The sequence below is a fragment of the Anas platyrhynchos genome, chromosome 35 (genome assembly GCF_047663525.1).
Source record: "Anas platyrhynchos isolate ZD024472 breed Pekin duck chromosome 35, IASCAAS_PekinDuck_T2T, whole genome shotgun sequence".
In the NCBI taxonomy this organism is placed as follows: domain Eukaryota; kingdom Metazoa; phylum Chordata; class Aves; order Anseriformes; family Anatidae; genus Anas; species Anas platyrhynchos.
The window spans coordinates 501,447-512,543 of NC_092623.1; the positions used below are offsets into that span (position 1 = coordinate 501,447).

The following is an 11,097-nucleotide window of genomic DNA, read 5'->3' on the forward strand; positions in this document are numbered from 1 at the left end:
CTGATGCAAATAGCTCTTTTTAGCACGGGCAGAAAAGCAGCCTAATTGAATTTAATTTTATTTCCATTTTAAATGTAAAGGGAAAAAACATATTTTTATGTTTCTACACTCTTATCTGTTAAGGGGTTGTTTCAGTGACTGCTTAATGAGATTTCAGTTGAAGCTCTTTGCATAAGATGTGCACACACTTTTTGGCTTCTAATTTAGAGCTTTTCACAGTGGGTGAGTTCTTTCTGGTGCATGACCTGAAGTCTGTCTTGGTAATGGGTTCCAAAAATATACAAAGCCTGTCCCGTTTGATTGTGCTCCATGAGAATAGAAAGGATGGAATGATGGAAATCCATGCTGTTTATTTTCAAAATGTTCCTTTAAAGCATCCATTAACTCTTTTAAAGGTATTCTAATGGATGGCTGTAAGTTATCATTTTCATTTACTCTGCCAGACGAGACTTTTCAGAGAGTAGAGTAAGTGAGGGAGTTACAGCTTAATATATCTTTATTAAGCCTTTTTTTTTTTTTTTTTTTTTTTTTTTTCCAAAGCAGCAGAATTCCTGAAATATCTGAAGTCATTAAAGGTCGCCACAAAGTTTACACATGGGATGAAGTTTAGAGTTCTCTTAGAGTGAACTTGGGAAAATGCAGAGGTTAAGACAATAGCATTATTGATTATCTTAGCGAATTCACCTAGCAAGGAATGTGCGGGTAATAACAAAATGGGTTTTAAATGTTTTAGTAAACAAACACAATGTTAGTTCATTAATTTGTAAACAAAACATGAAGATAAAGAGTAGATACACCTTGTGCAATGCACACTCTATAAATGAAACAGTATGTACTGAAACTTGCAAGTGATGGAGATAAAAGGTTGCCCAGCAGTTTTCTACTGCTGCATCTTTAAAAAGAAAAAAAGAAAAAAATAATTTTTCTTTGGGAAAGACTGTACAGTAATTAAAGAACACACATCCTTACTTTGGGATTTTTTCCAAATCAAAAAGAAGACTTTACTGGAATTGAAATAAAAGTAAGCTGAGCAAAGCAACTATTTTGTACAGTTTATGACTCTTACACAAATGTGTGTGACAGCAATGTATTTACATTCGTGCTTCAAGCTTTTGCCACTGCATCTGTGTTTGCCTTGATTGGAGTGCCTCTTCAGACCTCTGCATATCCCACAGGTCCTTTGAGATGTAAACAGTTTAATTCACTGGTATTTTAATACATTTATTGTATAGGGAGTAAGGAAACTGCTTTTCAGGAAACCAGATTCAAATTGGGTTAACCTAATATATCACAAGTTTAATTTTGCTAATCGGATTAATTTTCTATTTGCCATTAATATCCTTCTTCTCCAGTTACATAGTTACAGGAAGAAAAAAAAAAAACACCATACTTTTTATCGAATTTGTTGTTTTTAAACAAGAGCCTGCATGCTGCTTTCAGGCTATCACATTTAGTATAGCTTTACATAAGTATTTCCTTATATTTGCAATCTTTTCCATAATTTGAGGGTTTGGGTGAGCAAGAGAGTCTCTTTATTCATTTGGTATGAACCAGAGAGGTCTTTGCCTCAGCACATCGCCAATAAACCGATGAAACAAACTTCTTTCTGGTGATTAGCTTCTCTCCCCGGCCTGTAGGTGGGTGTGTTTAACAGAAGGAAGGAGTAGGAATGCGCCTGTCAGCCTGCCTTTGCAGCTAATTAGCTCAGCATACAGCAAAGATAAGCAGTCCGGGGAGGTGGACCCTGCGGAGGGTCGTGGGGTTTGAGGCAATGCCTGATTGGGAGACGTGGGGAGATTCCTCAGGAATCCAGCGCATCAATGAGCTGCGGAAAGTTGGTACAGGACTTGCCTGACTCAGGCATGAGGGCAGCTTGTGGCTGCTTTCTGGAAAAGCAGAGCAGAGATGGACAGAACCTTGGAGTCTCTGCAACTTGTAATTGCCCAAGTTCTGCCTCCTCGAGACCCTGCCCTGGTTTTTAAAGACTGTAAGTACCAAAGATAATGATTTTATTTCCCTGATAGTGAGTGTATTTAATTCAAATGTCTGTTGTACCCAACAAATTAAGAGAGAGAAGTAATTAACATGCTTGTACATGTATTCGTGTGCATACCACAAACTATCATTATTTTATCTTGCCTATTTGAAGGCAGTGTTGCTGCTTATTTTTTTAAGTTTGCATTTCAGAAAACTGATTCACAACTTTAACCTAGGATATTTAACTACATTCTAATAACATGGTAAAAACTTTACTGCTTGACAATTTTGGAAAACTTTATGCCAACTCTCTTTCTGTGGTTAGTTTGTCCTATAAATTACCTTTCTTGACTGTAGTACTGCAAAATATCAAATATTGCAATCTTAAAACATACGATGTTTTCCTGCAAGTATATGGAATGTGATTTCCCTCCCCTCCCCCCATATCAGACTTGACTATGGATGCACTTTTTAAACCTGGCCAAAACACTTATTTATTCTCTCTTTCTCTCTCATTTTACAAACTATCCCTTGTGAAATGTTCTGAAGTACCTTTCAGTAGATGGCACATAATAAACTGGCCTGATGCATCCCTTGAAACAGAGTTCAATGCAACTCACATCATGGAAATAAGAGTATTTAAATTTGAATTTATGATTTGAGTGGGGCTATGCATGGAACAAAGTGCTATTTAATTAGTAATTTCTTAGAAAATACATCCACAGATTTCATACAATGGAAAAAACCCTCTTCAACAGATCAAATGAAACAATAGTTAAATTCCATTGTTCTCAGTTTTCTTCACAGGTGAATGAGATCTCTTGATGTCATGCCCCCAAATCCGGTCCTACATAAACAATTTGATTGTAAAATTAGTATTTTGCTGGGTGTCATTTCAGTCTGAATCACCTAGTCAATCATTTAACATGCAAACAATGCTGGAACAATGTTAGATTTTTAGAAGGGAGTTTTATTTATTTATTTATTTAACATTCACTTCTAATCGTAATCTCCCGTGTGACCTGAGGCACACTGCAGAGACATTTATTTAATCTCCACTTCATTCTTTTGTCAACAGCTCTGTTAGAGTTAATAAAATCAGTCTCATACAGTCAACTGTTGCCTTCTAAACTTGCTGTAAAAGGAATAAAGACTTAAAGACATGGCTAGTGATGGACCTAGGGGAAAAACCCATGTACATCTGCATTAAACAACTCCACTTGCCAGATTCTTATGCTCATAGCCACACTGAAAAGTCAGAGGCTGACCCAGTAGTTCCCTGGGACTAAGTTGGATTTACTCTTGTAGAAGGATGCTACTCTTGTGTGAATGTAGCATAAGGATCTGTCCCAGAGCTTAGGAGTCTGACATCTGTTTCTCAAGCCACCCTGCAGGAGGTTTGTATGCTGCTGGGTAGGTTTGTATTACTGTTGCAGTCTTGGGACCTCGTGGAGCAGTCTGTGAATGTACACACATCACAGGAACAAAGAATTTGATCGGGGTGCAGTGTGGGGGGTGGGCTCGAGGAGAGGGGCATTCCCTTTCATAAGTTTCCACTGGTAACCAGTTCCTGCAGGTCTACTGACAAGGCTTTTATTGAAAGTGTATGTACAAGCTGCTTGGACAATGCATTTGTGACCACCCACAGATCTAAGGGAGGGAGAGATGATTAAATAGAAACAAAAGTGCGAGTGGATTCGAGTAGTTTTTTTTTTTTTTTTCTACTTTAGATTTTCTGAGGTATGAAAAGAATTTTGAAGGCATTCTAATATAAATTTAACCTATACAGGCTTGAAGTTGCTGTGAGTGTGTGCCACTAATTCTGACTGGTGACAGACATTCATAGTGCTTTGTCTGTAAGTCAGATGAGAATTTACATGCATTCTTTTTATCTTCAGCAAAAAGTCATCTTTGTAATACACAATAAATGTTTGTTCATTGTCTTTTGTAAAAACAAGGAGTTCTGTTTGAGGAATGGGAGTTGTGAAAACTCCATGCTGAAGTAAGGAGCTGTATAATGCTTAGCTAGACACTATGAAAATTCCTTTGCTTAATGTAACAAAAAAGAGAACCCTCTCCCCTTCTCTCCTTCTGCATCTCAGTAGCCTCTTTTGTTCAAAAAACACTGCTGCAAAGTTCATGTAACCATCTCCTGATAAGTTGTTAAACTAGTGTATCAACACCCTGCCTCCCTGTCTCACGCTGGGCCAACATGACCAAATAAAGAAAGAAGTTGAACCACAACGCCGAGGAAGACTACGGCCTTCATCTTCACGACCACCAGAGGGACAGAGACGACCCCCTAGCAACAGTGCGCGCAGTCGCAGAACATACCCGGACGTGCTGCGTAATCCTGAAATCACCAAGATATAAAAAGGGACCCTGGGGGGGGTGAGGTGCGCGCCGTTGGCGGAGCCGAGACTCCCCGGCCGCCCAGCGCTGTTTTGCTTGCTGTTGCTTACTCAATAAATTCCTTTCTATTATTAAAGCAATGCTCTCTGAAAAATTAATTAAGAGGGAGCTTATAACAAATTTGGTGCCGTGACTCGGATGAAGGCAATCTGATTGAAAGACCTTCGGAGGGGGCGCCCCGCTGATTTCAGCGGCCTTCGCTAGGACTACTTTCATTCAAATCCTTCACCGACGAACCCTAAATTCGGCAGCAAGCAAATAAAGCCGGCAACCCCTAGTAATCTTTGTGCACGAAGACCGAACGAAGACTCAGGAGTGAGTAAGTATAGGCCGGTGATCCGTTCGGTTGGGGTTGGGTATCCTGGAGCGTAGCGTTGTGAGACGTCCAATTGCGGACGAAGCGAGTGCGGACCCCTCGTAGTGCGGTTCCCACATCCCGCGAGGGACTGGGCCACGAAAAGGGGGAAGCGATTTGTGCGTGTGTGTGTGAAGGCGCTCCAGAAGATGGGACAGAAGAAGAGTAAGCCTTCTGGTCCCATGGGCAGGGTAACGTCTGATGTTAGGTTACCCAGGGATTAATGATTAAAAATTGGCAGGATTCCCCTTTTAGGCGGGGAAGCAATAAAGTAAAAATGATACATTATTGTGTTGAAGTTTGGGGTGGTAAACAGATTCGAGGAGACCACCTTTACTGGCCTGTATTTGGGTCCTTTGAAGATTGGGTTTGCCAGGCCCTAAATATTTATGTAAACTCAAAGGAACCTTTTAGTTTGGAAGAAAGTGAATATGGACATTTGTGGATCAGCTTGGAAACTCAAGCCGATTTATATCCTCTAAAAGAAAAAGGAGGGGATGGGAGGCAGAAGAAAAACCGAGAATTAGAGATCCCAGCCCTACTGTCTCCCTATATTTCACCACCACCACCTGCAGCCCCTCCGACTCCCGGGCTTCCTAATCCGCAACCCCAGGGAGACTCTGATAGCGACTCTGACTCTAGCGTTCAGGGACCAGTGACTAGGAATATGTGGCCATCCCCATTAACTCCGGGGACGTCCGAGATTTTAAGAAAGAGACAGGAGGAGGGTAAGCGAGCTTTAATGGCAACTGACACAATGTTTCCAGCTGCTGAGGAATGATTGTAACTGGAATAATAACTGTACATTGTATATTGTATATATAAAAGCCCGGGCATTTTTGTTAAAGTGTTCTTTTATACATATGTTAATATGTAAATATGAAAATATAAGAACTGCCATTGAGGTGTATGTTTAAGGGAACAAAATTTTCCCAGGCATATTATCGGTTCATCAGGTTTAAATGTTCCCAGTGTAATTGTCTACAGGCAGTTAATTTCCAGTGGTCTGATTTTACTTGTGTATCTATATATTGTGGATTTTGGAGGGATTGGGATTGACTAGTAAAGAGCTTCTAGGAAAACGGTGGAATATTAACCACTGCAGATTACAATAGGAAAAGTTCAAAGCAAAGAAATCCCGAGGAAAAGCCCCCTAGGATGTATACTAACACATTGAAGGGATATAGTGGGGTAAGAGGGTACAGAGAGTAAAAGAACCCTTATTAAATATTGTAATCAGTGGTGGCCACTTTATAAACTAGAGGATGGAGCGGAGTGGCTCCTAAATGGAAGTATTAATTATAACACCATATTACAGTCAATGTTGTTTTTGTGGAAAGAAGGAAAACAGGATGAAATGTTGTATATTGATGTTGTTTCAGCATCTTGGAGGGAAAAGGTACGGAATTAAGTTGGCCCCTGACTGAGCCTTTGATGTCGGCATTAGAAAAGTAAAGGCTAGAGAAAGATAAAGTACGTGTTAAAAGGTTTGTTGAAAGTGTTAAAGGTATTCGAAGTTGAATGAGCAGGGAAAGGTGATGTAGGCATTATCTAAGTAACAATCTAGAAGTTTTGGTATATTTGCATATTTGCTGTGGTGTTTGTTCAGTTTCCCAAGCATCGGGGAGGGGGGAACAGCCTGCTCCACCAGGGGCCTCTCCAGCGGCAGCAGGGGGGCTTCGGCTCCAGCGCCTGGAGCGCCTCCTCCCCCTCCTTCTGCACTGACTTTGGTGTCTGCGGGGGGGGTTCTTGCTCTCCCAACTGCTGTTACTTGTAAAGTATCAGGGATTAAATTAACTAATGAAACCCTAAATGTGATGGGGGTAGAAGGGACTGGGATAACAGTGCCACTTTTGGGGGATACCAAGCTGAGACTAGGGGATAAAATGATCACTGGGCAATTATTGTATGTATCCAAGGCAGAGACTAACTTGTTGGGAAGGGATTTGATGATTAAATTGGGCATTCAACTAGTAAATTGTTAGACTAGAATAACAGTGTTATTAATGGAGTGCTCTCTGGCCCTGAGAGCAAACATACATGTATATTCACCTCTGACTGGAAAGACCCTGAAATGGGTGCGGAAGCAACAATATAGGTGGACAATTATACCTCAGGGCTATACAGGGCCACCTATCTATTTGGGTAAATTCTAAAAAAGATTTTGGAGCAATTACAACCTCCCAAGGAGGTATTAATGTTACAAATATGTGGATCATTTTAAGGAAAATCGATACTCCCTGATGGGAGAGAAATGCTGAATAAAGTGATAATGAGGCAAATATTAACTGTTTTACATCAGAAGAGTCATTGGGAGGTGCAAGCAATGTGTGATGTTGTTCTAAGAAAGCATGTCTGTGTAGGAATATATACTTTAGGGAAGCACACATGTAGAGGATGTACTACTATATGTCAAAAGGTAAATAAAAAGGCCTTCTGTAACCTATCTAGAGGGGGACGGGAGCCAGGGCTTTGACCTTTCCAAAGTATACAGGTAGACTTTACTGAGTTACTTGTTTGTCCTAATTGACCACGTGACTGAATGGGTGTAAAGCTTTACTGCAAGGATCAAAGCAGGCCTTAGAGATTGAGTGGGATTTTCACAGCCCCTGGCACCCCTCCTCTTCTGGAAAGGAAGAGTGAATGAATGGTGAAATTAAGAAACAACTAACAAAACTTGTGCTGGAAACTAAGGCTTCTTGGGTAAAATGCTTACCCCTTGCACTGTTAAACATATGGACACAGCCCAGAACTGATGTAGGAATTTCTCCTTTTGAAATGCTATATGGTATGCCCTATGACTTGGAACTGCCACTTGATCACCCTCAATTCTAATTAAGACTTGGAAAGAGACTGCTTTAACACCACGATGGGGAAGGCCCCTATGTTGTTTTGCTTACCACAGAAACGGCTATTCGAACTGCGGAGAAAGGATGGACGCATGCCAGCCGTGTGAAAGGACCAATCCAGGAAGGTAAATGGGAGGCAGCTCCAGGCCCTGACGACTTGAAGCTGACACTAAGACGGACTCGATAAGTATTTTATATTATCTGTGTATTGTGGGAAGGGGAGGAGGCCCTGTTTCAAAGGCTCCCTAGTAGGTTCCCCTGAAGAACACTGCTGCTGCCAAGAAGAACCGATACCTTGTAGTTCGCTGCAACCGAACTGACAAGCGAGGCAGAGAAGTGAAAACGGTGGGGGACTGAGGGGCCGACAATTTAGATGGGCTCCAACCACCTCCTACGATACATGGGAGTCAGTATCATCGTTTTGGTCAGCTATGGGTCTGCGCATCCCCATCAGCCTTTTAAATGGAGCTTGATCAGATGGAAGGATCAATTCGTCATCCAGCAAACAACGACAGCGGGTGCTCCCAGTTTCCGCATCACATTATGTGACCTGGTGTCAGTGCAGCCATGCTTTAACCGATCAGGATTTTATTTCTGCCCAAGTTCTAACCCAGGAAAGGGGTACTGTAATTACCCGAACATGTATTATTGTGCATACTGGGGGTGTGAAACCATTGCTATGGACTGGACACTCGGGGCTGGTCGGAATAAATTCTTACAAGTGGGATATGGGCCGCAAGGTTGTAACCAACAAGCAGGTCCCCGTTACAGGTGGTGAGGGCATGGTATAGGGTATACAGGAACCTTCCATGGAAATAAAGAAATTTGCAAGGTTCTATATATAAATATAACAAACTTGGATGATACTAGCTGGGTACTAGGAAAAATGTGAGGTGTCAGATTTTACAAACACAGAACAGATAGGGGAGGACTCATACTAATGAAAAGGAGGATGCTGATAGGCCCCAGGCAGTAGGACCAAATGAGGTATTGTCAGAAAATGTCCAGGGAATCCAGCCTGCGGAAAATACTACACTTCCAACCCTCGGCAGCCCTACGAGCTCAGGTAAAGCCGAGAATGATAACATAGCTGAGAATAACATATGGGGGGGTCATGAATGCCAGCTACAAATTATTAAACAAAACAAACCCAAATGTAACAAAACACTGTTGATTATGCTTTAGTATAAGGCCTTCATATTATGATGCTATCGGGAATCCTGGGGAGCCCTCCCGCACAAACGAGAACAGCCCTCTACATTGCAGTTGGGGAAAAGACATAAGGGTAACACTAACACAAGTCACTGGAGGTGGTAGGTGTGTGTGCACGGTTCCTAGTGGGAAGTGTCACCTATGTAATATCATGGAGAATGGAAAACAATCAGCCAAGTGGTTAATCCCAGCCAACAACGCTAGGTGGGTTTGTTTGTGAGTGGGCATAACTCCTTGTCTATCACTAAAACTCTTTAATGTGTCTCGTGATTTCTGTATACAGGTGATAATTATACCAAGGATTCTATACCACCCTGAGGATTATATGTACACCCAGACACAGTGGAAAGTCATCATCTGGAAAGATGGGAACCATTCACGGCTCTAACTTTGGCCACCCTAATAATCCTGGGAGGAGCTAGAGTGGGGACCAGGGTAGCCTCATTGGTTAAACAAAATCAAGAATTTACTTCCTTATGCATTGCTGTGGACGAGGACCTGACCCAAATTGAACAATCCATCTCGGCCCTGGAAAATCTATCAGGTTGCTTTCAGAGGTAGTGTTACAAAATCATAGGGGATTAGATTTGTTTTTTTTTTTACAACAGGACGGGCTGTGTGCAGACCCGAAAGAGGAATGCTGTGTGTATGCTGATCACACTGGAGAGGTAAGAGATACAATGGCAAGACCCAGGGAAGGGTTGAAAAAAAAAAGGAAACGGGAGAATGAAGCCCGACAGAGCTGGTACGAATCTTGGTTTAATTATTCACCTTGGCCTACTACTTTATTATCAACAATAACAGGACCTTTGTTGTTCTTAATAATAGCACTAACTTTTGGACCATGTATTTTTAATAAATTGATTGCGATTGTAAAGGGACATTTAGAAGCGGCACATTTAATGCTCATACATGCCAGATACGAGCCAATAAGTACCAATGAAGGAATCGAGGAAACATTAGTTCTTAGTAGCCAGGCATTGCAGAGCTTCAATGAACAAAATGAGTAACTAAAAGAAAAAGGAGGGATTGTAATACACAATAAATGTTTGTTCATTGTCTTTTGTAAAAACAAGGAGTTCTGTTTGAGGAATGGGAGTTGTGAAAACTCCATGCTGAAGTAAGGAGCTGTATAATGCTTAGCTAGACACTATGAAAATTCCTTTGCTTAATGTAACAAAAAAGAGAACCCTCTCCCCTTCTCTCCTTCTGCATCTCAGTAGCCTCTTTTGTTCAAAAAACACTGCTGCAAAGTTCATGTAACCATCTCCTGATAAGTTGTTAAACTAGTGTATCAACACCCTGCCTCCCTGTCTCACGCTGGGCCAACATGACCAAATAAAGAAAGAAGTTGAACCACAACGCCGAGGAAGACTACGGCCTTCATCTTCACGACCACCAGAGGGACAGAGACGACCCCCTAGCAACAGTGCGCGCAGTCGCAGAACATACCCGGACGTGCTGCGTAATCCTGAAATCACCAAGATATAAAAAGGGACCCTGGGGGGGGTGAGGTGCGCGCCGTTGGCGGAGCCGAGACTCCCCGGCCGCCCAGCGCTGTTTTGCTTGCTGTTGCTTACTCAATAAATTCCTTTCTATTATTAAAGCAATGCTCTCTGAAAAATTAATTAAGAGGGAGCTTATAACAATCTTTAGATCTAGGTGGTGTCCATCTCTGACTTTTAATCAGATTTAAATACAGCAAGCAAGTATTAGACTAGAAAGAACATAGTGTCTCATGTTTCCCCATGGGACCACGTCCACATCTCTTACAAACGCATTACTTTCAGACCTTATTGGAAAGAACAAAGTAAGAATGAAGTCCATTCAGGATCTACTTTGTTGCAGCAGCATCTACCCTTTTCACAATGTGGTGTGACTCAGTATGTCAACAGGACTGAGTTTTGCTAGGGCAAGATGTCAGAGCAAGTCTGCTCATCACTGCTCAGCACCACATACACTTTTTGTTCCCATTCCAACCTAGAGGTCTTGGCTTGCACTGTCCCAACACTTTGTTCTGTTGGGAATGTCTCATAGAGGGCTTTCTTCAACAGCAGCAGGGAGAGACAAGATGTTCAAAAGTCCCTGCCCTCCTGGGTGCAGCTTGCAGGAGCAAATACAGTGAGTGGTGCTGTGCCTGCTGCAGCAGTGCTCCTTCTGGGCTAGCATCTGCCCAGCAGAGGCAGAGATGATGGGATTTGGGAAAGATGCAAGATCATGGCTGGGTGCCCTGGCAACAAGACAGCAGGGATAATTTGTTTCTCACAAGTTCCTCCCTGCCATGAGAATGCT

General features: G+C 42.0%; 1 long non-coding RNA gene across 1 annotated transcript; it reads left to right on the forward strand.

The window, feature by feature from the left end:
• The first annotated feature begins 1,641 nt into the window (after nt 1-1,641).
• Nucleotides 1,642-10,411, forward strand: LOC140000941 (uncharacterized). The gene is made up of 2 exons (XR_011806133.1): nt 1,642-4,708; nt 7,650-10,411. It is a non-coding gene; the product is annotated as an uncharacterized lncRNA (long non-coding RNA).
• Nucleotides 10,412-11,097: the final 686 nt, after the last annotated feature.